Consider the following 25,404-nt stretch of genomic DNA (forward strand, 5'->3'; position numbering starts at 1 on the left):
GAACCACACCTCTTCAGTCCAAGATTCAGGGGTGGTGAGAACTCCTGCCTAGGACGGGGGGCCCCCAGAGGGAGGAAGGGCCTGCTGCCCCTGGTCAGAAAACACGCACCGTCCTTGCGAGGGAGAGGAAACGGCGGCGGAAAAGTCCTTCCCGTGCACGGAGGCACCAGAAGGACACAGCGGATGGCCGCCACATGACACGGTCAGACCTGGGCGGCTCTTTTCTCCTGGAGGCTCTTTTCTCGTGTTAGGCAAAACTAGACGTGAGTCTGCCCCCCACGTGTGTGAGGACTTTACCAGGGCGCTCTGATCCCCGCTGTCTTCTTAGGAGCCCTCTCTGCATTTGGAAAGGCTCTCTGTGTGGGCAGTAAACCGGTGATTTTCAGGAACCTACACACCTTATAAAGCAGAGACATTACTTTGTCGACAAAGGTCCATCTAGTCAAGGCTATGGTTTTTCCAGTGATCATGTATGGATGTTAGAGTTGGACTATAAAGAAAGCTGAGCATAGAAGAACTGATGCTTTTGAACTGTGGTGTTGGAGAAGACTCTTAAGAGTCCCTTGGACTGCAAGGAGGTCAAACCAGTTCATCCTAAAGAAAACCAGTCCTGAGTGTTCATTGGAAGGACTGGTGTTGAAGCTGAAAACTCCAATACTTTGGCCACCTGATGCAAAGAACTGACTCATTTGAAAAGAGCCTGATGCTGGGAAAGATTGAGGGCAGGAGGAGAAGGGGACGACAGAGGATGAGAGGGTTGGATGGCCTCACGGACTCACTGGACATGAGTTTGAGTAAACTCCGGGAGTTGGTGATGGACAGGGAGGCCTGGAGGGCTGCAGTTCATGGGGTCACAAAGAGTCAGACACGACTGAGGGCCTGGACTGAGCTGACTGACACACCTCACCCTCAGCTCCATCTGTATGCCCCAAGGCGAGTCCTGACAAAGAACTCCAAACCCCAGCATTTAAATATGCTCAAGCCTCTTTTTTTTTTTTTTTGTTTAAGACTGACCTCACAATCCATCTCTCTGGACACAACCCCCCAAACCACTCACCACTAACCTTGAGACATTTTCTGAACTCGAGCCTCTACTTTTCCAACTCCCACTCCCCCTCAAAGTATCACCTGATGAAATGGGCTCCAGGGTACTGGACACGGGGGTCCCATGGTTGCGGGCCGGGGGAGGATAACCGCTTACAGAATTTCGCTGCTTGCCGTCCAACCTCAACCTGAATCAGCCACAGGTGCACACGCGGCCCCTCCCGCGTGAGCCTCCGCCCCCTCTGCCTCCCACCCCTCCAGGCTGACAATGAGTACCCGCCGCCCTGGGGGCACAGACCTTCCACGGGGCGGACCTGATCTAGTCTGAGGCTGACAGACCTGTCTCCCTGTCTCCCCCGCCCTCCTCTCAGCTGCCTTTGGGGCTGCTCCTGGTGCGGTCCCCTTACACGAGGATGCGCCCCGGAGCTCCAGCCTGGGCTCCCGTCCCGAGAGCCCTCACCCGTTCCTGGCCTGTTACTACGCGGGGGAATCACTGCCCGTGCGTCCAAGCCAGGCTGCTGACTGGCCTCCCTGACGGGTCCTCTGGCACCGCCACCGACGCTCAGGCTCGGGGCGGGCTCGGGGCGGCCTCGGGGGCCTCAGGGCCCCCCGAACCTGCATTAGGCCCCTTCCTGTGTGCTGCCAGCGTCCCGCAGGGCCTCCTTCCTCGCCCCGACCACCCGCGCCCCAGGTCTCCGGCAGCCTGTCCAGAGGACTAGCACTATCCCCCCAGGCCTTGCGCTGGGCGAGTGCTCACTCAGCGATCGTGCAGTTAACTATCACCGAGCCCTTGGCGCCTCTGGCCAGGCAGGCATCCTCCCTGGGCCTCAGTGTCCCCACCTGGAAAATGGAAGCAATGAATCAGGGGCACAGCGGGGTGTCACTTCCTGCAAGCTGCCCTCTGAAAAGTTCCTGTAGGCAAAGGAGCCGAGACCTGCGGTGTATCCCCCAGGCTGGCATTAGACAGCATGCTGACAGCTCTCCCATCTTCCTTTGTTTAAACGAGGGTCTCCAAACTCATCTGATCGCAGAAGCTTCTCCTGGGATGTCTCAGCCCCTGCAGACTCAGTGGTACTCCAGGGAGTACTCACCATGGCACACACTGATGTGTGACTCTCAGTGGGGGCAACGTCGCCCCCAGACGACATCTGGCAAAGCTGGAGACAGCTTTAGCTGTCAGTAAAGGGGGGAGGAGAGTGACCCCTGACATCTCGGGGTAGAGACTAGGGACATGGCTCAGCAGCCCCCAAGGCACAGGGCGCCCCCATACAAAGACCTACCAGCCCCAGATGTTTGCGATGCCCGGGCTGAGGACTCCTGGGCCAAGCGGCTCTCTGTTACCAAGGCCCCTTCCAGCTCTGAACCTGCTGATGCTACAGAGTCGCAGAAACATACCTCAGCACTTCAGATGGAGGCAACGGGCCATCCTGCACACAGCCTGGGCGAAGAGGCATTCAGACCGACAGACAGGGCGTTATCGGAATGTTTGCCAACCGCTGTTGCTACTTTCATTTTTGTTTTCAACTGTTTATTTCATATGTTTATAGCTTTTGCATTTTGTCAATATTTTATTTACACTGTACACGAGCGTTACATGATGTGGCAATAACTGAAAAAAAAAATCACTTTGGTTACTTACAAGTAGAGCAAAACCAAAGAGAAATGTGACTGCTGACAACCTATTGTGCAAATGTCTTGCAAACATTCTGTGAAGGACTTACCCTGTTCTTTCTTAAAGAATAACTAAGTGGTGCAAAAAGGAGGGATGATTTCAATATTTCATTTTAGCTATAAAAATAAATTTCTCAGTGTCTAAACTTCATTTGCTTCAAGAAAGAAGGAAAGGAAAAAAAACTGCTTTAATTTTACATACACTGAAGGGTAAGATGAATATTAATTACCAAAAAGCAATTTCATTTAAGTTGGCCCCCCCCCATCTCCTCTCACCTTAGAAAGTTTTTGAGTATAAATTGTTTGCTAGAATGAAAATATGATCATGATAGTAAAGCAAGATTCATCTCCAAGTAGTGTCAGGAATGTGTTTTTATGTATTATTTACCTTATTCTTCTAAAGAAAGTCTTTGCAGTTAAATAATGATACAGCAGTAATAATAAGGTTAACAATGGTCAACATTCATTGAGAACCTGGGAAGTGTCAGGCAAGTGTTTTTCACACATGATCTCATTCTAAGACTTATAGGCAGTAGGGACTCTTATTGATCCCATTGTACAGAGGAGGAAACTGAGGTTCACGAAAGGGAATCAGTCCCCAGAGTGACACTGCTAGGAACCTAAGAGCAGAGCTAGACTTCACCTGTCTGATTCTAGAGTATTTGGTTTTATGAGAAACAGGCCTCGTTCTGTTTGCTTGTGAGCAATCTAAAGCCACTCGTGCAGAAATGCCAGCACCAGGCTTCCCTGGTGGGCCGGTGGCTGACTCCACACTCCCGATGCAGGAGGCCCAGGTTCGACCCCTGGTCAGGGAGGCTTCCCTAGTGGGCCGGTGGCTGACTCCACACTCCCGATGCAGGAGGCCCAGGTTCGACCCCTGGTCAGGGAGGCTTCCCTGGTGGGCCGGTGGCCGACTCCACACTCCCGATGCAGGAGGCCCAGGTTCGACCCCTGGTCAGGGAGGCTTCCCTGGCGGGCCGGTGGCCGACTCCACACTCCCGATGCAGGAGGCCCAGGTTCGACCCCTGGTCAGGGAACCAGACCCCACATGCTGCAATGAAGACTGAAGATCTCACGTGCTGCAGCTGAGACCCGGTGCAGCCAAATAAATTAATAACTATTTAAATATTGAGAAAAGAAATACTAGTCATCATGAAGGATCAGCAAAAGGTTCCATTCTCACGGGCATGGCAGTAACCTTTAAATGTCCTGGAAGAGGGTGATCAAAAGAAAATAATTTTAACTGTTTTTATGCAGACACGCTCCCTATAAATTGTTAGCACTTGGAATGTTTAGTTCATAGAACTGAGAGCGAGTATGGCGAACTCCTTTGTTTTGTGAACTTGAAACGGTGACTGGAAAGCAGACTGGATTGCTTCACAAAACATCGGGTGGATCCTCAAAAAAGTAAACATACAGTGAGCGTCTGACCCATCAATTCCACATCTAGGTGTGCAGCCAAAGAGAAATGAAAATGACGGTCCACACAAAAAAGACTGCACACAAGTGTCATAGCAGCATCACTCATAATAGCCAAGACAGGAAAAGAACCCACATGTCCATCAAGTAGCAGTGGACAAAGTGTGACGGACCCACACAACAGAAGATTATCCAGCCGTAAAACAGATCATGAAGTGTTGGTACCACTTGCTGTAACGTGGAGGGACCTGGAAAACACTCTGTGATTAAGTAAAAAAAAAAAAGCCAGTTGCAAATGACCACATGTCATATGATTCCACTTATATGAGTAGTCCAGAAGAGGCAAGTTCAAAGAGATGGGAAGTAAACCAGCAGTTGCCAGGGCCAGTAGTGGCTACTGACAAGCAGGGTGTTTCTCTTTCTGGATGTGAAAATGTTCTGGAATGAGGTAGCGCTGATGGTTGCACATCTGTGAATATACTAAGAACCAATAAACTGTAGACTGTAAAGGGGTGAAATTACGTGAATCACGACCCAATAAGAAAAAAACATATTGGATAATTGCAAAAAACAAAATGAACAATAAAGCACATATTTATAACTTGAACTAAGATAAATATGTGTACTAGTAGGATTTTGGAATTTTAAATGGACACACTGAATAACCATAATGGCTTTAGGTCATTTTATACTTTTTTTTTAAAAGCCCTGAATTCTGTAGATTTAAGTTTCATATAATACATGAAATATAGTTGAATAAAACCTGAAATTCTGACCTAGAGGTATCTGATTACCCCCAGTCCCTGACGTATGCTGAGCAAGGCTGGTAAATCAGCAGACCGCGCCCCACCTTCAGAGCGGGGATGGGCGTCGGGGCAGAGGCACCACCCACCACTCATGCCAACGAGCCTCAACGAGCTCAGACTATTGAGGCTGACCGTGGGTCGTGGAAAAGTTGATTTGCTCACAGCTGACAGTTCCAAGGCCTGGAATGCTAAAATCCTGGGCTTCTACTTTAGATTTCACTCTCTTTGTTAAAGATGTTAGATGACCTAAGAGCAGTTTGTATTCATTTCAAAACAGGGGAAAAAAAAATTATCCTGACACGTCCAATTGGAAGTGATTAAAAGAGACGGGTCCTAGAGAATCTGGTGTTTGGTTTTTTCCTAAGTAATCCACAAAAACTAACGCTAAAACCCAGGAGACCTTCCTGTCACTCATTATCCGACTTGACTCAACTTAAAGGTTTAGATGATTCAAGCGGTACAAGCCTACACCCCACAGTCCGCATCTAGCAGCCTCTGCGTCTCCTTACTTATTCTACAAACGCTCCCTGGGTACCTACTATGTGCCAGGCACCATGCCAAGCGCTAGGGGCACAAAGGTGAGTGAAAACAGAGACTGTTTCTGCGCCAAAGGGCTCTCAGGCCAGTGGGCAAGAGCAGCATGAATCAATCAGTAAAGTACACACTGAAAGTGCACGCGGGCACTTCCCTGGGGGTCCAGTGGCTAAGACCCAAGCTCCCAGCGCAGGGGGCCTACGTTGGATCTCTGGTCAAGGAACTAGAGCCCACACGCTGCAACCAAGCTCGAAGATCCTACTTGTCACGACGAAGACCCAGTGCAGCCAAATAAATAAATAAATATTTTATAAAATATGTGCCCCGAACACTATTGACTTCAAAATTAGATAAATTCTAGGAAAGTTGAATCTTAGAGTAACAGAATTTAAACTTTATGCTGTTCACTAAAATAAGAAAATCTTATTAAAACAAAATATTAGACTTTAAATTTTTATTACATTAACTTGGGATAATCAACTTGACCCAGATGAACTTGACCTTCATTAGTGCAGTGCTAATGAAGGAGGAAACAGACGCAACAGGCTCCATCTTGGAAGCAGGACTCCATCCTGGGCCGGACTGTGGACTTTGAGCTCTATGCCCGGTATCTATGGAAACGACACACCAACTGGAAAACCAGACCCCGAATGGAAGAGCCCCAGGGCTTGAACCTAGACTCTCCGAGGCCTAAAAGAATACCCTAATTATCTGTGTAACCCAATAGAATCATACATTCTATTACGCCTATTGGGGTATGACCACAGGCCTATTGATCATTGTTCACTGTTAACTACCTAGGCTTAAGGCATAGGAATCACGGGTTAACTTAGATTGTATCTTTCTTTCCTTTGTCCAGACTAGTTTCAGAGACTTTGGGGCCGGACACTTAGGGTATACAAGGTTTTCACAAAAATGGGTCGCAGTCCTTAGCTAAAAGGAGGCTCTGCCTTGGGCCCACCAGTGTAATAAACTGGACTCCACTATCTGCATTTTCCTTCTGAGTTTGTTTCCCAGAACGCGTGGCTACAACACTTATAATTCTAGAGGGTTCTGGAAATATATATACTAAGAAAAGCAAATGCTGCCATGCAAAATACATAAGCAATAAAGAGTATATCCACTCATACACTTCAGTAAAATAGACTCATCAAGAAGGGCGGTGAGCTGGATGCTGAACAGCTCCAGTCTGAGGGTAACAGCAGCCGACAAAACCAAGGTCAGATGCCAAGGGACAGCAGTGGACACGGCAGAGCAGGGAACTCTAAAAGCTCATTCCGCTACAGAAAATAAACTGGCAAAACTGTCTCAAACAACTTTTTTGGCACTGTGGGAACAGCTAAAAGATTGCAAAACCAGGGGAACATTTAATAAAACAAAACAAAACCAAACCAGCTCAATCTCCAGGGGAAGGTCAGCGCTGTGGTATCATAACTAGCTCTGCTCTCACCCTCTCCTCCCCAGCTCAGCGGTGGAGGCGCTTAGAAGAGAACAGCCCACATTCCCAGCACGCAGACCACCACCAGGAGAAGCAAAGCAGAGCGTATTCCCAAGAACTGCGGCTGTGTGTTTTTCGACCAGTTCTTTGGCTCGGCTCAAAGGGCTCGACTTAACCTCTCCCAGCTTGAAACCTATCGGCATTGAGGCAGATACCTTCGGACTTTTGTCAAAAACACTTAAATGCAAATAGATTTGTTGCTGCTGCCTGGGGGTGGGGGATGGATAACAGTTGATGTAAACAATTAGTGAATCAAAAAGCTTGAGAAGAGAGGAGGCTGGGGGATGAGATGCTTTGGCAAATGAGGACTTTAAAAAGATCAGACATATTCCTGGGAATCTAGACAGCTACGTGCACGCATGGGGCTAAGTACATACTCAGGAAAGTCCCCAGAAAGCCCAAAACTCTCAGTTCTAGCTGACCTTTACGTTCTAGGCAAGTAGGAAGTATAGGCTAAGACAGAATTGCAAATTTCTGCCCCATCACCAGCTGACCACTAAGCCCGTAAAACTGAGACATCAATGGCCACTCAAGATGAAGAACACAGACTTCACCAAGTTAGTACAGAAATGTCAATAAACAAACAACAGCAACCGCAACACACAGCAACAAGCCCTGGGGAGTGGAGCCTTGTTTCCAGAACTGCCATGCTATAATATTAAAAATGTCCAGTTTTCAACAGCAAAAAATTACACAGTGTGTAAAGAAATACAGCAGTATGGCCCATACACAGGATGGGAAAAGGCAATTAGAAATCGTCCCTGAGAAGGCCTCATATTGAAGTTACTAGAGAAAGACTTTATTTAAATCAATGATTTTAAATATGCACAAAGAGGTGAAGAGAATCATGTATAAAGAACTAGAGGAAATCATGAGAGTGATGTCTCATCCAACAGAGATTATCAATAAATATAAATGATTGTTTTTTAAGGAGCCAAATAGAAGTTCTGGATTTCCAAAGGACTATCACGGAGCTGCAATTTCTACTGGAGGGGCTCACTATCAGATGTGACCAGGCAGAAGACAGAATCCACATCTTGAAACCAGGTCAAGAGGTATGAACCCGTCTGAGAAGAGTTGACTCACTGGAAAAGACTCTCATGCTGGGAGGGACTGGGGGCAGGAGGAGAAGGGAACAGAGGATGAGATGGCTGGATGGCATCACCAACTCGATGGACGTGAGTCTGAGTGACCTCCGGGAGTTGGTGATGGACAGGGAGGCCTGGCGTGCTGCGATTCATGGGGACACGACTGAGCGACTGAACTGAACTGAACTGAAATGAGGAGCAGAAGGAAAAAAGGGAAGAAAAGTGAGCAGTGACTAAGAGACTTCCAGGACACAGCCGTCACAGCACACGTGCATAAGGAGAATTCCAGAACAGGAAGAAAGGGAGAGAGAGGAATATTAAGGAACCAAACGGCTGAAAGCTCCCCAACGTTGATTAAAAATAAGAACGGAAGTTTATTTCCCTAAGGGCACAATTAACAGCGGCCGTCTTGTGAGGTGACTGAACCGAGTCCTGCGCCCCAGAGTTTCTGAACAGGAGGAGCGACGGGTTAACCGAGACTCTGCCTCGTGGACGGAAGCCCAGTGAGAGGCGCGCGGTGCGGCCGGCCTGCCGGACTCCAGGGCGAAGACCCTGCGGGTAGGAAGGGAGAGAAGCAGACGACAGCCCGGCCTCCGTCTGCGCCGCCCCGCCTCCAACCGGCCCCTGGGGCCAGCCCCCGGGGCAGCCGCCAGCTGCTAGTCTGGGGTCCCCCCTACCCCTCAGAGCTGGACTGCCCCCGCCTCCTGCAGACCCCCGCCTCCTGCAGACCCCCGCCTCCTGCAGACCCCCGCCTCCTGCAGACCCCCGCCCAGACCCGCGGGGCCACCAGGGCTGGCGGTCGCGACCAGCAGAGACGTCTCACACGAGTCACACTTCCGTCACTGCTTGAAGAGGGGGCAGCAAGGCAGCTGACTCTGAGCACCTGCAATATTTCACTATTCATAGTAATCATTTAAACTCACTGTTAGCAAAAGATGCTATGTATTAAATATTTATTATGACATAATTATAATTATGAAATTATATATTATGAAATATTTATTATTTATTTATTATTATGAAAGGGTTACTGTTTTCTCCAGTGAACACTTTTCCACCTTTATGGAAGGTCTCAATAGAGAAATCAGGGTTCTATATGCAAAATTTTGCTTCCAGAAGCTTTCTGTCTGTCCAAAGCATTAATGGATGCTATGATGGAGGAAGGATGAGAGAGAAATAGTCTTCAACTAAACCCTGTATTTTAATCCTAAGATATCATATTTAGCTGCCTCTAAAAGACTTTTCCCTAAAATATAATATTTTCATTTCAATTACCATGGGTTAAGAAAAGATACTGTGTCCATTCAAAGACAGAATGTTTCATCTGCCTGTTGCCAACTGTGATTTTTCTATTGACAGAAATATACCTGCAGGATATGTTTCCTTTTTAAACTGAAGTATAATTGATTTATAATACTGTTAGTTCAGATATACTGCAAAGCGATTCAATTATACACATATTTTTTCATATTTTTCTACATTATAGACTATTACAAGCTCCTGAATTGTGTTCCCTGCACTATCCAGTGAACCTATTTAAAATACATCTGTGTATTTTATATATAGTGGTTTCTGTTAATCTCATAATTTATCCCTCACCCCTTTGGTACCCATAAGTTTGTTTTCTATGTCTCTGAGTCTGTTTCTCTTTTATAAATACACTCCTTTGTATTATTTTTTCGATCCCACATATAAGTACACAGTTTTGGTCTTTATCTGACTGACTCCACTCAGCATGATAACCTCTTGGAGAAATGGAACTGGACTCATTCCAGGATCACAATGGTTCAACACGTGCAAATCCATCAGTGTGATACACCACATCAACAAAAGAAAAGACAAAAATCACACATCATCTCAATAGAGAAGAAAAGCACCTGACAAAACTCAACATCCATTCATGACAGACACTCTCACCAAAGTGGGTACAGAGGGGACATGTCTCAACATAATAAAAGTCATTTATGACCAACCCACAGCCAGTATAATACTCAATGGTGAAAAGCTGAAAGCCTTCCCACTGAATTCTAGAATAAGATGAGAATGCCCTCTCTCACTACTTCTACTCAACACAGTCCTAGCCACAACAATCAGATACGAAAAAAATAAAAGGCATCCAAATTGAAAGGGAAGAGGTAAAATTGTTTTATTATATGCAGATAACATGATACTCTATATATAAAATCTAAAGATTTCACACAAAAACTCTTAAAACTGATCATTTAATTCAGCAAGGTAGCAAGATACAAAATTAACATAGAGAAATCAGTTGCATTTCTTTATACTAACAATGAAATATCAGAAAGAGAAAGTAAAAAAAAAAAATTCTGTTTAATACCACATCAAAAAAAAAAAAAATACCTAGGAAAAAAACCTACCTAAGGAGGTGAATATTCATTGGAAGGACTGATGCTGAAGCTGAAGCTCCAATACTTTGGCCACCTGATGTGAAGAACTGACTCATTTGAAAAGACCCTGATGCTGGGAAAGATTGAAGGCGGGAGGAGAAGGGGACAACAGAGGATAAGATTGTTGGATGGCGTCACCAACTCAATGGACATGAGTTTGAGTGAACTCCAGGAGTTGGTGATGGACAGGGAGGCCTGGCGTGCTGCAGTCTACGGATCACAAAGAGTTGGACGCAACTGAGCGACTGAACTGACCTGAAGGAGGTGAAAGATCTACACACTGAGAAATACAAAGCACTCATAAAGGAGACTGAAGAAGATTTAAAGAAACGGAGAGCAACCCCATCCTCTTGGACTGGAAGAACCAACATTGTTAAAATGGTCATACAACCCAAAGCAATCTACAGATTTAATGTGATCCCTATCAAATTACCCATGACATTTTTCATAAAACTAAGATGAAGAATCCTAAAATTTACATGGAACCAAAAAAGACCCAGAATTGCCAAAGCAATCCTAAGAAAAAAGAAAAAGCAAAGCAAGGGGTGTATCCTCCCACACTTTAATACTACAAAGCTGCAGTAATCAAAACAGCATGGAACTGGCCCCAAAACGGACGTATGCATTGATGTAACAGAATAGACAGCCCAGAAATAAACCCATACACCCACAGTCAATTAATCTCCAACAAGGAGGCAAGTACACTGGAGAAAAGATAGTCTCTTCCGCAAGTGGTGTTGGGAAAGCTGGACAGGCTTATGTAAATCATTGAAGTTAGAACACTCCCTCACACTATATACAAAATATGATAATCTCTTGAAGAAGAGAGACACGACCCAAATAAATAAGAAATGAAAGGAGAGAAATAACAATTGATACCACGGAAATACAAAAAATCATAAGAAAATACTATGAACAGTTACATGTCAAAAAATTTGACAACCTAGAAGAAATGGACAAGTTTCTAGATACAACCTGTCAAAACTGATTCAAGAAGAAAAAGATAATTTGAACAGACGGATCACTAGAAGTGAAATAGAATCTGTAATTTCAAAAACTGCCTCAAACAAAAGTCCAGGACTGGAAGGCTTCACTGGGGAATTCTACCAAGTATACAAAGAACTTATGGCAATCCTTCTCACACTCTTCCAAAAGACTAAAGAGGAGAGAACACTCCCAAAATTATTCTGTGACGCCACTATAACTTTGGTGCCAAAACCAGAGACTCTGCAAAAAAAGAAAATTACGGGCCAATAATTTTGATGAATATAGATGCAAAAATCCTCAACAACACATTAGCATACTGAACCCAACAACATGTAGAAAGACTCATACTCCATGATCAAGTAGGATATATTTCAATAGCACCTAACAGCATAGTTTCTAAGCCTTCCGGTAAACACATTAAACTATCAACACATGCACACAAAGATTTATTTCCCAAATGCGGTCTCATTCACAGCTGTGTTTGGTGGAACTATGATATCTTAGGGATGATTTCTTCTGACAAAGAAAGTTACCTTTTATGACAATTAAGAGACATAATGCATTATCAAAGGAAGTTCCATCCAGTGAGAAACACATGAAGAGATTTAAAATCATTTAAGTTCTCATTTTTAGACCATTTTAAAATTTGACAATAGCTTTCAAGTTTTGAGGAGGGTTATATGCTTAAAATAGGTTTGACTTAGTATTGCTATTATAAAGTCTCAATCACAGTGCTAAATTCTGAACACCAAAATTCTGAATAAGTCTTAATGTAACAAAAACTGCAGTCAAATTCTTCTAGCAGTGAAGATTCTACTTCACAGGAATTAATTTTAAAAGTGCATAACTATTAAAGAGCATAAATCTTCCTCTACCCTGCCACAGATTAAAAATAGCTTTTGTTGTATCACATCCTTTTTAAATAATTGCATGCAACTCTGTTTTTTTTTGTCCTGCTAAAAATGTGCATAACTCAACCAACCGACCAAAATCAAAGCATCTTCAACTTTCGTTTTCCCACAACTACCAGTTTCTTGGATGAGATTCTTCCTCCCAGCTATCTTAATACTTCCTGTGTCTCTTCTTAAAGATACAATCTTTTTATTTGGACCTTTCATAATCCAATTCCTTATACCCGGTTGCCTGATTACTAGAAAGGGGTAATAGTAAAGATCACACTAAAATGACCTGCACCTGCCTTTAGAAAAGACTTTTGCACTTGTATATAAAATGAATAGTGATGTTCTGGGAACTTAGACCCTTGTTCTTTCAAAGCCAACCATGCCTCTGCATCACGTTTTTCTAAAATACAGGCAGCCGAGTATCTCCTGCTTTTCTCACCCGCATCCTGACCCAGCTTTTGAAGAATTCTGAAAGCCTGGTGAAACAAGATCTCCTTTCAGGGAAATCTGGATGCTGTTTTCCTCCCAAGCTTGTTCTCAGCTCATGTGTTCAATGATCTTACCACGTGCTGGTGTTTCATCAGCTTGCCAGGACTGGGTATGAGAACCACCAATTCACAGTTTCCCATTAAGCATGTAAATCATCTTTCTAATACGTCAGCCACTTGAGCTCTTAGTTACTGTACTTAAGGCCTTTTCTTTTTTTTTGGATAAAGACAGATGATTAAATGAAAAACAATCCACGTGGGTAATTATGTTAAAGAAAGATGCTCTACAAAGGCAACTTTATTCTGGAACTGTCCATTTTAAAAGATATGATTAAAATAGATGACTGGCATCTCTCTATCTACCAGGTATCTGTTGCTAGAAACCCATACATAAGAAAGCAGAGGAGCTGGTCTCCTACCCTTGGAAAAATTCACCATATGAGTTATACAAATGAATTACGTAATGCTCAAAGATGTTTCTAAGTCCAAATGCTAAGCTCTTTTTTATGGTTTTGATCTTTCTGTCTTTCTGAATGAAATTCTTAATTTAAACTTTAATTGAAGGTGAGATATAATTGATATCATTTTAATGAGAGATACCACATACTAAATTTCTTCCAAGTGGCAAGGACAAAGGAAAATTATGAATGGGGGATAACTAAAAACACATTCATAGATTGTGATTTGATACTGAGGAATTAATATTCAAAATGTTTCACTGCATTCTCAATTAGCAGCGGTTACGATACAATGGTTATCAATACCATAAACTCCTATTTCTTCATAGTATTTGAGGAAGCGGGTGGCCTCTGGTTAAATGAGAAGTAAATCTATTTTTTGGCTAAATAAGACACAAAGCTATTTTTTAAACGAACACAAACGGCATACAAGCACTGCCATCCTGCCTGTGTGAGCATGTCCGCCACGGGGCTGGCCCCGCCAACAGCCACCGCAGCTGCAGGAGCCACCCACAGGGCACAGTGCTCCTTCTTGCTCTCTTGCACTCCCTTTCATCTGTATACATGCTTCTAAATTTTGGACTGATCTTTCTAGCGGTTTAGATTCTTAGTAAATAGAAGTTTATCAGATATTAAATAATAAAGTTAACTTATATTTATGTGGAATATAATACAGTGAAGTTGTATACCATCTTATGAAGTTAACACACTGTTGTGTCATATTATCTATCAAAAAAGAAAAACAAAGATTAATAGCATATCTATTAAATAATACACACAGGTTTTAAAGATTAACTGATATTCTAAAGCCAAGAAGTGCTACCCTCACCAGCCTTGAGAACAGAGTCTGTCTGAAATGTGCGGTCCGCAGTCAAGCGGTCCCAGTGTCCCTGGTCACATTTCCCTGCTACAATAGGAAAGACTTTCCACAGACAATGAAGTATCAAAACTACAAACAGTACCGCTAACAAAACATTATGGACACATTTTTTAAATGTGTTTTAAAACACAGAGGCTCTTTGCCTCACTGGTTTTTTTTTTTTTTTTTACCCTCAGAAGCAGTGATGGGGGCAAAAAAAAAACAAACTTAGGCTGTTTTGCAAGAACATATTCTGGTGATTAAATTGTAGACAGATGCTATATATGGTATGAGTTATTTTATAATTTGAACAAATTTTCAATTGCTTTGCTTATTTTATGCCACAGCTTCCAGAAAACACCATTCTGAAGTCCACATTCACATGATCGCTGCAATGAGGATTCCCTGGACCTGACATTCACGTCCTGCTCCCCAGGGTGACTCCTCCTTACTCTGGGGGAAGCCCTTCTGGGAATCCAGATGCCCTCCCCACCAGACTTCAAAAAACTCCAGTCATAAAATTCATCCATTTTCTGTAAGCCAGATATATGAGGCACAGGATTCACACCCTAAGGAAGGCTAAATATTATAGAGCCAGAGACACAACTTTACAAGTGAGAAAAACAGCAAAAATAATGTTTCCTTTCCTTTATTTAAACCCAAATGAAGCAAAAGAAACAATAAGGATAAAGGGAGTAACAGAAAACAAAAGCTGAAATTAATGAAACAGAAAAGGGATACAACAGAGCAATAGCGAAGATCGACAAAGCCGCAGGTTGGTTTTTGAAAAAACTCATGAAACTGATAAACCATGGGCAAGCCTGACCAGGAAAAAGAAAGAACAAATGAACAGTAAGAGTAAAGATAGAAGGACATAACCACAGACACTGGGGGCTGTGAAAAGGGGAGGGAACATGATGTGCGTTACGTCAACACGTTTGAAAATCTAGGCAAGATAGACAAATTCCTAAAATCATATAACCAAACACTGTAAACACAGCGCAGTGCCTAGACGCCTGCTGGTGTTTCTATAAAGGCCTGCGCAAGCCCAGGAAGACAAAACGGGCCCCACAACCCCGACCACACTGTTTCCTAGTAAACTGTTCTTGGTGTCGCTCACCAAGTCGTATCTGACTCTTCTGCGACCCCATGCACTGTGGCCCACCAGGCTCCTCTGCCTTTCAGGAATCCTTCAGGCAAGAATCCTGGAGGTGGTTGCCATTTCCTTCTCTGGGAGATCTTCGCAACCCAGGGATCAAACCTGCATCTTCTGCATTGGCAGGTGGATTCATCATCACTGAGCCACCAGGGAAGCCCAAACGGTTCTTTCAGTTCAGTTCAGTCACTCAGTCGTGTCCAACTCTTTGCGACCCCATGAACCACAACACGCCAGGCCTCCCTGTCCATCAGCAACTCCTGGAGTTCACTCAGACTCATGTCCATCGAGTCAGTGATGCCATCCAGCCATCTCAGCCTCTGTCGTCCCCTTCTCCTCCTGCCCCCAATCCCTCCCAGCATCAGTCTTTTCCAATGAGTCAACTCTTCGCATGAGGTGGCCAAAGTACTGGAGTTTCAGCTTCAGCATCAGTCCTTCCAATGAACACCCAGGACTGATCTCCTTTAGAATGGACTGGTTGGATCTCCTTGCAGTCCATGGGACTCTCAAGAGTCTTTTCCAACACCGCAGTTCAAAAGCATCAAATCTTCGGCTCTCAGCTTTCTTCACAGTCCAACTCTCACATCCATACATGACCACTGGAAAAACCATAGCCTTGACTACAGGGACCTTTGTTGGCAAAGTAATGTCTCTGCTTTTCAATATGCTATCTAGGTTGGTCATAACTTTCCTTCCAAGGAGTAAGCGTTTTTTAATTTCATGGCTGCAGTCACCATCTGCAGTGATTTTGGAGCCCCAAAAAATAAAGTCTGACACTGTTTCCACTGTTTCCCCATCTATTTCCCAGGAAGTGATGGAACCAGATTAGAAACTGAAATTTTGGCTTCAAATCAGTGAATTCAGAGTTGTTGTTCAAAAGAGGAAAACCAAGACTTTCAACTAGAATATTTCATATCTATAATGATTCATAAGTATTCAAAAGCAAGAATGATGTCATATCTTTTTAAATAATTGACCTAATTCAGAGTTTTCCCACAGTATTTCTATGTACCTTTGGGGACTTGCTAATAAAAGTTTATCTATACATTTAGCCAAGAGTAAACTGGAACTTGACTGAATGACCCTTGTATTTCTGTATTTAATATTAACTTTGAGCTGTCATATAACTGCCTCATTCCAGTTGTACTTGTGTAAGTACAAGCAAGTCAAAGCTCTCCTACAGCTAGAAGAGCTCGCCACCCCTCACTGTACAGATGACGGAGCAGAGACCCGCTGAGGTGACGCAGGTTGCCAGGCTGTTCCGTTAGCTCAGTCTCTTTCCTCCAACACAAAGCCACGATACTTCCGTGCCATGTGGAACACAATTCTGCCCACGACCCCCACTCCTAAGACAACACAGGGCAGGGGCTGAAGCCCAGCGTGCGTCTGTGCACAGTACTCAGAATGAGCACAGCCATTAGACGTGAGGGGAGTTTTTTGCACATTACCAAAAAGACAAACATTTCCATCGTTTTAACGTTTCTCCCCTATTCCCCTGGTTTAAGTGCCTTGTTGATTGTAAAGTTCATGGTGACAATTTGCCCCTCCTTAGAGTAACCTGGCCTAATCTCATCATCTTATTCCAGTTTCTCAGATTAAGGGTATGAGTTAAACCCAAGTTGAGCAGTCTTCCTCTGATCCTGCAGTCACACAGAAGCAGTGTGTCAGAGTCTAAGACACATAGATATAAAGACGATTCAGGCAATCATTCAAATTTTTTTCTGCATAATACTAAATATTATGCAGAAAATATTACATAATACTAAATAATAAAGGACGAGATGTTTGAATGATCTGCCTAAGAAAACAAACATCTGGCATTAGGGAATCCAGATATCAAGATGCAGCTTCCCCTCTGGCCTAAGCCCCCAAAGTGACGGTGCCAGTGTCCCTCATACCCCACGCTCTGATTCTGCAGGACTTCACCCCCCTCCCCGAATCGTGGCCAGCCGGTGACTCGCCCGTAACCTAAAGCAAGCAGCACAAGCGACTCAGTGTGACATTCAAGGCTAGGTCGCCTGAGACGGCAGCCTCCACCTGGTTCTTCTGGGAGGCTTGCTCTGGGGCACGTTCGACCCCCTGAGACAGCCACGCTGTCCGCTCCCGTGGACAGTCCTGGCTGAGCTCAGCCTGCCCTTACCACCAGCTTGGTGTGCCCATGCCACGTGGAGGGGCACTGTGTCAGGGACCCTCCATGCCCTGCCCCATTCTGAGTCATCCCCCCCCTCACTGACGTCTTCCCGAGATACAGCCTCAGACGTCAGGCAGCAAAGACGGGCCGTCCCCGACGTGTCCTGTCCCATCTGCTGACCCAGGGCACCCACGATCGTAGTAAGACAGCTACTGCTCCACGCTCTAAGCTTAAGGCGGGCTGTCCTACAGCTGCGGCTAACCAGAACGGCAGGTCCTGGCCAAAGGACAAAAAGCTCAAAGAACAGCTGGGAACGCAACCTTACTGCTGAGGCGAGTCGTAAGACGCGTTCCTACATTTGTTAGCAAGGCGGACGAGAAAGTCAAAAAGGCCCTTCAGGCCCGACCCTAACTGAAAGAAAGAGCCGTCCATGCGTGCACAGAGCGTGGATGCCCTTCACCAAAGGGTCTGTGCCCTCTGCACACCCAGATGCTGAGGACAGAGCAGGCCCGAGCACCAGCAAAAGGCCGGGCCCGGGGAGGAAGTGCCTTTTCTAGCTCTGCCCAGCTCAGCGTCTCGGTCCGCGGTCCCGGCCAGGGACTCCGGCCCGGGGCTCCTGAGACCAAGAAACCCGGCAAGGGGAGAGTGGCCGGCACAGGACACAGCGTCCCTTCGCCCTCTGAGGACAGGACAGCACATGGCTGGTGTCACCAAGAGAGAGAAGGGAGTCCAGGACATAATCAACCCCAAAGGTGGGGGAAAGCATCGTAACTATCCTTACCTAATACCTGTCAAACTTCTTGTTGACAATATACTCACACTTTAAGTCTCTCTAGGTAATTTGTGCCAAAATAGTTCCCAACAGTCATCACCAACCATTTGGACATTCATTCTCGATAAAAAGCTCTGATGGAGTTCCTACGATGCCACAGTGCCACCAACTTTTCACAGGGATGGCATGCGTTTTCTTCTGTGAGGCTCTTCTCTTTAACACACTAAACACTCTTGGCGGGAAATTACCACTGGAGTTTTGGCAACATGACAAATTCAAACGCCGATCTGTAGGATGCAATCAGAAAGTCCAGCGAGAGGCTGCTTCCCTCTTGACCATTTCTCCATCCTACACGCCATTTTTCTTATTTTAAAGCCCGAGGAAAGATACTCTGAAGGTGAAGTTGCTCAGTCGTGTCTGACTCTTTGCAACCCCATGGACTGTAGCCTACCAGGCTCCTCCATCCATGAAATTTTCCAGGCAAGAGTTCTGGAGTGGGCTGCCACTTCCTTCTCCAGGGGATCTTCCCCACCCAGGGATCGAACCTGGGTCTCCCGCATTGCAGGCAGACGCTTTACCGTCTGAGCCACCAGGGAATCAGGTCTAAATGAGTTAGAACCCAACAAAGGATATTTTCTTGATGAAAACATACGAGAAAAATTAGCTTAAAAGCAAAACATTGGGTCATTCCTTGTCTTAAAAAGAGCTGTATAATCCATATTTCCAGTTCTTTCCCAAATTTGTCTATTCTGAGTAGGACAGGTTTCTTGAGTCAATGGCACCTCTGTTAATTCTGGTGCCACAGTATTAAACCAGACTAACGACCTGCAAAAACGCAAAACAAAACAAAAGCAGCAAGCCATCAGTCAGATCAAACCTGGAACGCTTTTCAAGATCATAGGGCCCTACAAAGCATGCTTTGGTTTAATTAATTAAAAATAATGGGACTATTGTAGATGCTGGTGAATCATTTCCTGAGGTCTGAGCAGGTTGGGCCTGGATTTTCCTCATGCTGTTTGCAGCTTCCGCTGCTGCTGAGAGGAGGCTGGCTGGGTGACCCCCCTCTTCTCTCCGGCTTCCCCCAGGTCTGAGTGGGACCCGGGTGGGCACAGGGCAGGCGTGTCCCTCCCCGACAGCCTGGCCCTACAGTGCCAAACACCCTTTCCAGGAGTAATCATTTTCCCAAGTTCAAACGACGAGCATAAAAGGAAAAACAGCATAAACAGAATAAACCAACGAGAAGCAATTTCCTAATGACAGATGTGAAACATTATCTGAATAAAAAGAGGAAAAAGTCATAAAATTACAGGAAAAATATTAGTCAGAACACCAAACAAACCGACCCACACAACCAGAGAATATGTTTAAACTTCAGGGAAGGAACTCTTTCCGATGCCTTAAAAACCCATGAATTATGGAGCATGGAAAACTCTGACATGAAATCCTCCCTGAAAAATTCCAGCAATTCTTACAGCAAATACATGCTGACCTTCTCTATATCAGGATTTGGCTACATGTTAGCATTACTGGATATATGGACGTCATTACTCAGAATACTCACCTTAAACAAAGCGAGGTTGAGGATAAGGTGGAGACTACAATGAAGTGTTAGCAACTTGTAGGCCTTGAATCAAAGCATTAACCTCATAGAGAAAAGAGTGTTCACTCCGCACTGCTTGGTTTGTGCTATTTTTCTTTACCACACGATAGGAGATAAGTTTTAACTGATGTATTGTAACATCCACAAATGCAGCTTTTATAAGCAGATGAAATCTTTGTTCCTCTAAACTGAAAGTACTATTTTACAATATTAAGGGATTTTTTTTTTAAATTTACCTTTAAATCTTTAAACCACACATATCCTCTGAATCACGTATAAGAAGAAAACTCTCTAACAAATTCTGTAAGAATTCTTAATCATTCATTTCTACCATCATGTAATTTCATTAAAATTAAGATTTATCAAACTCTATGCAAAAAATACAGATACCCATATATTTAACCCAGTAAAACTAGACCACCATGGGGAAAAAACTTGAAAATTCAAATTTATTTTATCATGTAAGAACACTAATATTTCAATAAGCTCACAATTAAATCCAATATACTACATTTAATAATGGGTGAACTTAAATAATATATCTTTTGAAACCCCATCTTTCTTCTACATAATATTAGTGTTTAGTAAAATTCAGGTGAATTAGTATGATTCTCCCTAATTCCTCCCCTCACTGTTAAAATATATTTCTCCATGTACTTTATTATCCTCATGAACATTTATAGATTATATTAAGATCTGTATTAGAGTCACTTCTCTTCCAATGACTTTCTCCACTCACAATTGAAACAATTTCTCGTAAGGAATGGCATACATCAGAAGTTCCACATTAAATAAGAAGAAAGGAAACGATGAATTGGAAGGACTGATGCTGAAGCTGAAACTCCAATACTTTGCCCACCTGATGCAAAGAGCCGACTCACTGGAAAAGGCCTTGATGCTGGAAAAGATTGAAGGCTGGAGGAGAAGGGGACACCAGAGGATGAGATGGTTGGATGCCATCACTGACTCGTTGGACATGAGTTTGAGCAAGCTCTGGGAGTTGATAATGGACAGGGAAGCCTGGCGTGCTGCAGTCCACAGGGTCGCAGAGTCGGACACGACTGAGCAACTGAACTGACAATTGAATTGCATTTTGTAATTACCAAATTTAAAACATTATGGTAATACATACTATGGTTGTTAAAGATTCCTGCTGTCAGAGGAATCTTGCAAGTCACACATCATAGGGTATTGAAGAAAACATTTTTAAAAAGAAAAACACTAAGACAGTCTCTGGATTTCAATAATCTAAAATAGAGGGGGTTTTTTTGCTTTTTTTAATAGGAACAAAATTTACAGGCAGATTATTTTTACTTTCACAAAATAAATCTCTAAACCCAGCACCACAGTATTCCATTAAAAAAATGATAATGAGATGTTTTTAGCAATACACTGTCATAAAAATGACTTCACAAAAGCTGTTTTATATATATTCATGTATATATATACACCAAAACTTACATATTCATATTCATTACGTAGATTTAATTTCCCATTCTCAAAGCAAAGTCACTTCACATTTCACAAAATCTTTGACTAAATTTAAACACTTGCTTCCCTTAACAGCCAAATTTTAAGTGATACGGTTTCAAGTAAACATATGAGAAAGCAAATCAACCATTAAAATATTAATTTATATGCTTATTAGTCATAACAGAATCTCAACAATAATCGGACGGTGTGATTAAGAAAAATTGAACACCACACCCCACACGAAGCAGTGATCCTACTTTCTAAGTGAAGACATGAGTAAGCCTGCAGCAGAGGCTTGGAGTATCAAAGACATGGGCCAGCCCTACAACCAAAATTCATGCAGTGAGCCAGAAGTGCCCCTGGACAAGGGCTCAGCTTGCTAACCAAGAGGAGAGGAAGCATGTTTCCAGAATAGGACACAGGATAAAAAGCTAAAGGGATGAAAAGTGATCGAAGTCTACGAGGCCCCATCTGGCCAGAACAGGGGTTGGCCAGAAGCAGGATGGGATCCGGGAGGAACAGCACGCGGGGAGGGGCGTCCTAAAACTCACAGCGCAGGCCGAGGCTCCCTTCTTAAAGCAACGGGGGACCGCAGAGCCGTTCAGTGAGAAGTTCACAGGGGATGCTACGGGAGCATCAACCCAGAAACCACCCGGACACAGACACGAGGGAAAGGGAGAAGGACAGGAGGAAGGGGTCAGGCGTTGACGGCCACGTGCGCGGGGACAGGAGCCTGGCACCAGCATCAGAAATGAGCAGACAGACACGGGGACAAGAAGAGCACGTCCGCCAGCGGGAGCCACCCACCCACAGCAGCATCTCAAGAAGCGGCCTGTTTGTCTGGATGGTTGATTTGGTTTGCAACGAAGTACCTTTTTATAACTCTGCCAGAGATTCGTTCCTCTCAGTCATTAGCTATCCAGTACGATGTACTAATAATATTCTTTAAAACAAAGAAAGCAAAAAAACTCGGTGGCGTGCACCTGGTCTTCAGGAGCCCACAAGTCTGTTTTTGGCTTTCTGAGCAATGCTGCTCATCACCTTGTCCATTGGAACAGGCCTCAGTCCCCTTCAAGGAAAAATGGCAAAGCAAACATATACAACTTGTGAGCTGTTAATGAAGGGAAACAAACTCAGCCAGTTCAGTTCAGTCAGGCGTGTCGGACTCTTTGTGACCCCATGGACTGCAGCACACCAGGCCTCCCTGTCCATCACCAACTCCTGGAGTTTATTCAAACTCATGCCCATTGAGTCGGTGATGCCATCCAACCATCTCATCCTCTGTCATCCCCTTCTCCTCCTGCATTCAATCTCAGATTGGTGAAATAAAGAGCTTGGGAAGAAAACTACTCTACAAATGTTAAACCGCTAACAAGTACTTTGTAAAAGGTAACAGATAGACCTTCAGTTTTATCATACTGGATGCTTTTTTGTTTTGATGAAAATATTGACGTCCAAACACATCAACACTAAAATTCACCATTTTACACCCACCTATGGTCACCCAGGTGCCCAGGTGACCAGGTCAGCCAGACATCCTGGAATGTGAAGTCAAGTGGGCCTTAGAAAGTATCACTACGAACAAAGCTAGTGGAGGTGATGGAATTCCAGTTGAGCTATTCCAAATCCTGAAAGATGATGCCGTGAAAGTGCTACACTCAATATGCCAGCAATTTGGAAAACTCAACAGTGGCCACAGGACTGGAAAAGGTCAGTTTTCATTCCAATCCCAAAGAAAGGCAATGCCAAAGAATGCTCAAACTACCACACAATTGCACTCATCTCACACGCTAGTAAAGTAATGCTCAAAATTCTCCAAAGCCAGGCTTCAGCAATATGTGAACCATGAACTTCCTGATGTTCAAGCTGGTTTTAGAAAAGGTAGAGGAATCAGAGATCAAATTGCCAACATCCGATGGATCATGGAAAAAGCAAGAGAGTTCCAGAAAAACATCTATTTCTGCTTTATTGACTATGCCAAAGCCTTTGACTGTGTGGATCACAATAAACTGTGGAAAATTCTGAAAGAGATGGGAATACCAGACCACCTGATCTGCCTTTGGAGAAATCTATATGCAGGTCAGGAAGCAACAGTTAGAACTGGACATGAAACAATAGACTGGTTCCAAATAGGAAAAGGAGTCATCAAGGCTGTATATTGTCACCCTGCTTATTTAACTTCTATGCAGAGTACATCATGAGAAACGCTGGGCTGGAAGAAGCACAAGCCAGAATCAAGATTGCCGGGAGAAATATCAATAACCTCAGATATGCAGATGACACCACCCTTATGGCAGAAAGTGAAGAGGAACTCAAAAGCCTCTTGATGAAAGTCAAAGTGGAGAGTGAAAAAGTTGGTTTAAAGCTCAATATTCAGAAAAGTAAGATCATGGCATCCGGTCCCATCACTTCATGGCAAACAGATGGGGAGACATTGGAAACAGTGTCAGACTTTATTTTTGGGGCTCCAAAATCACTGCAGATGGTGACTGCAGCCATGAAATTAAAAGATGCTTACTCCTTGGAAGGAAAGTTATGACCAACCTAGATAGCATATTCAAAAGCAGAGACATTACTTTGCCAACAAAGGTCTGTCTAGTCAAGGCTATGGTTTTTCCTGTGGTCATGTATGGATGTGAGAGTTGGACTGTGAAGAAGGCTGAGCGCCGAAGAATTGATACTTTTGAACTGTGGTGTTGGAGAAGACTCTTGAGAATCTCTTGCACTGCAAGGAGAGCCAACCAGTCCATTCTGAAGGAGATCAGCCCTGGGATTTCTTTGGAAGGAATGATGCTAAAGCTGAAACTCCAGTACTTTGGCCACCTCATGCGAAGAGTTGACTCATTGGAAAAGACTCTGATGCTGGGAGGGATTGGGGGCAGGAGGAGAAGGGGACGACAGAGGCTGAGATGGCTGGATGGCATCACTGACTCAATGGAGGTGAGTCTGAGTGAACTCCGGGAGTTGGTGATGGACAGGGAGGCCTGGCGTGCTGCGATACATGGGGTCGTAGAGAGTTGGACACAACTGAGCAACTGAACTGAACTGATGGTCACCCTTCCATGTCTGTTTTTTGCTTCTGAGTTTGAAGACCAATCACAGCTGTGATACAATTTTGAAATACTACAAGGATATTTTTAAAAATCGACAAACAAAATGTTCCCACAAATCCAAATCAAATATTTAAAACCAAAACCACTTAATGGTTACACCAAGCCACTGGGCAGGCTGTCTATGAGGCAAGACGTCCACATGCTATTTTATGACAGCAAAGGGACAAAGGAATGGTAATTTTCATTTGGCATGAAGCCTGCTCACAAAGGCCACCAACAGTCACTAGAGACAGGTCTCCCCGTTCATTCAGGCTGACAGCTCCATCCCTGAGAGCCCAACACCATCACAGCAAAAGTAACGCTTACAGCTTGTTAACTCAGCTTATTAACTCAACTCCTGTTTCTTGAAGACCCGTATTTGTTCAGAAGGAAACACAGTCTAATCTATGAATTAGATTTAAATTTCCTAGAACGAGGGAGACAAAGGAAGTGAATTCTAAAGACACTTGGAATATTCTTTTTCTGCCCTTTAGTTCTGAATGGTGTCTCCACTTTCCCCTCAAGCTATGACATTTTTAAAAACAATGCAAACAGAAAACAAAAAATATGATAATGCAAAATAACAGTGAAAATCAGATAGAAACTTCCTCTCTAATGGGGATGATAGTCTATACTCTAGATATATTTTGAAGATCTCGCCAAAAGGATTGGTTGATAGACTGGACGTGGTGAGTGAGAGAGAAGAGTCAGAGAGACCCCAGGGATGGATGAGAAGGCAGCCATCGCACGGATAGAGGCTGTAGGTGGAGGGGAAACAGGAGAGCTGTGTTGAGACGTGGTAAGTGGAGGCATCCAGCAGGCAGCTGGACACGCAAGCCCAGGTACAGAAGAGACACTGAGCCAGAGCAGGAAATTCGAGGGTGGTGGACTCAGAGATGGCACTGAAGGCCGGGAGACAGGACAAGATCCTCAAAGGAGCGTAAACAGAGAGGAAAGAACAGAGAAAAGACTAAGATGACTGCAACCTTTCCAGGTCAGAGAGGAAGAATCCACCAAG

General features: G+C 44.2%; 1 protein-coding gene and 1 non-coding gene across 5 annotated transcripts in view; both read right to left on the bottom strand.

Moving 5' to 3' along the window:
• The window catches only part of PLCL2 (phospholipase C like 2), a 212,830-nt gene that overhangs the window by 156,767 nt on the left and 30,659 nt on the right, over window positions 1-25,404 (bottom strand). The window lies entirely within an intron of this gene.
• Window positions 18,746-18,817, bottom strand: TRNAC-GCA (transfer RNA cysteine (anticodon GCA)). Its single transcript has one exon. It is a non-coding gene; the product is annotated as a tRNA-Cys (tRNA).

This window comes from Bos mutus, chromosome 1 (assembly GCF_027580195.1).
Source record: "Bos mutus isolate GX-2022 chromosome 1, NWIPB_WYAK_1.1, whole genome shotgun sequence".
Taxonomy (NCBI): Eukaryota; Metazoa; Chordata; class Mammalia; order Artiodactyla; family Bovidae; genus Bos; species Bos mutus.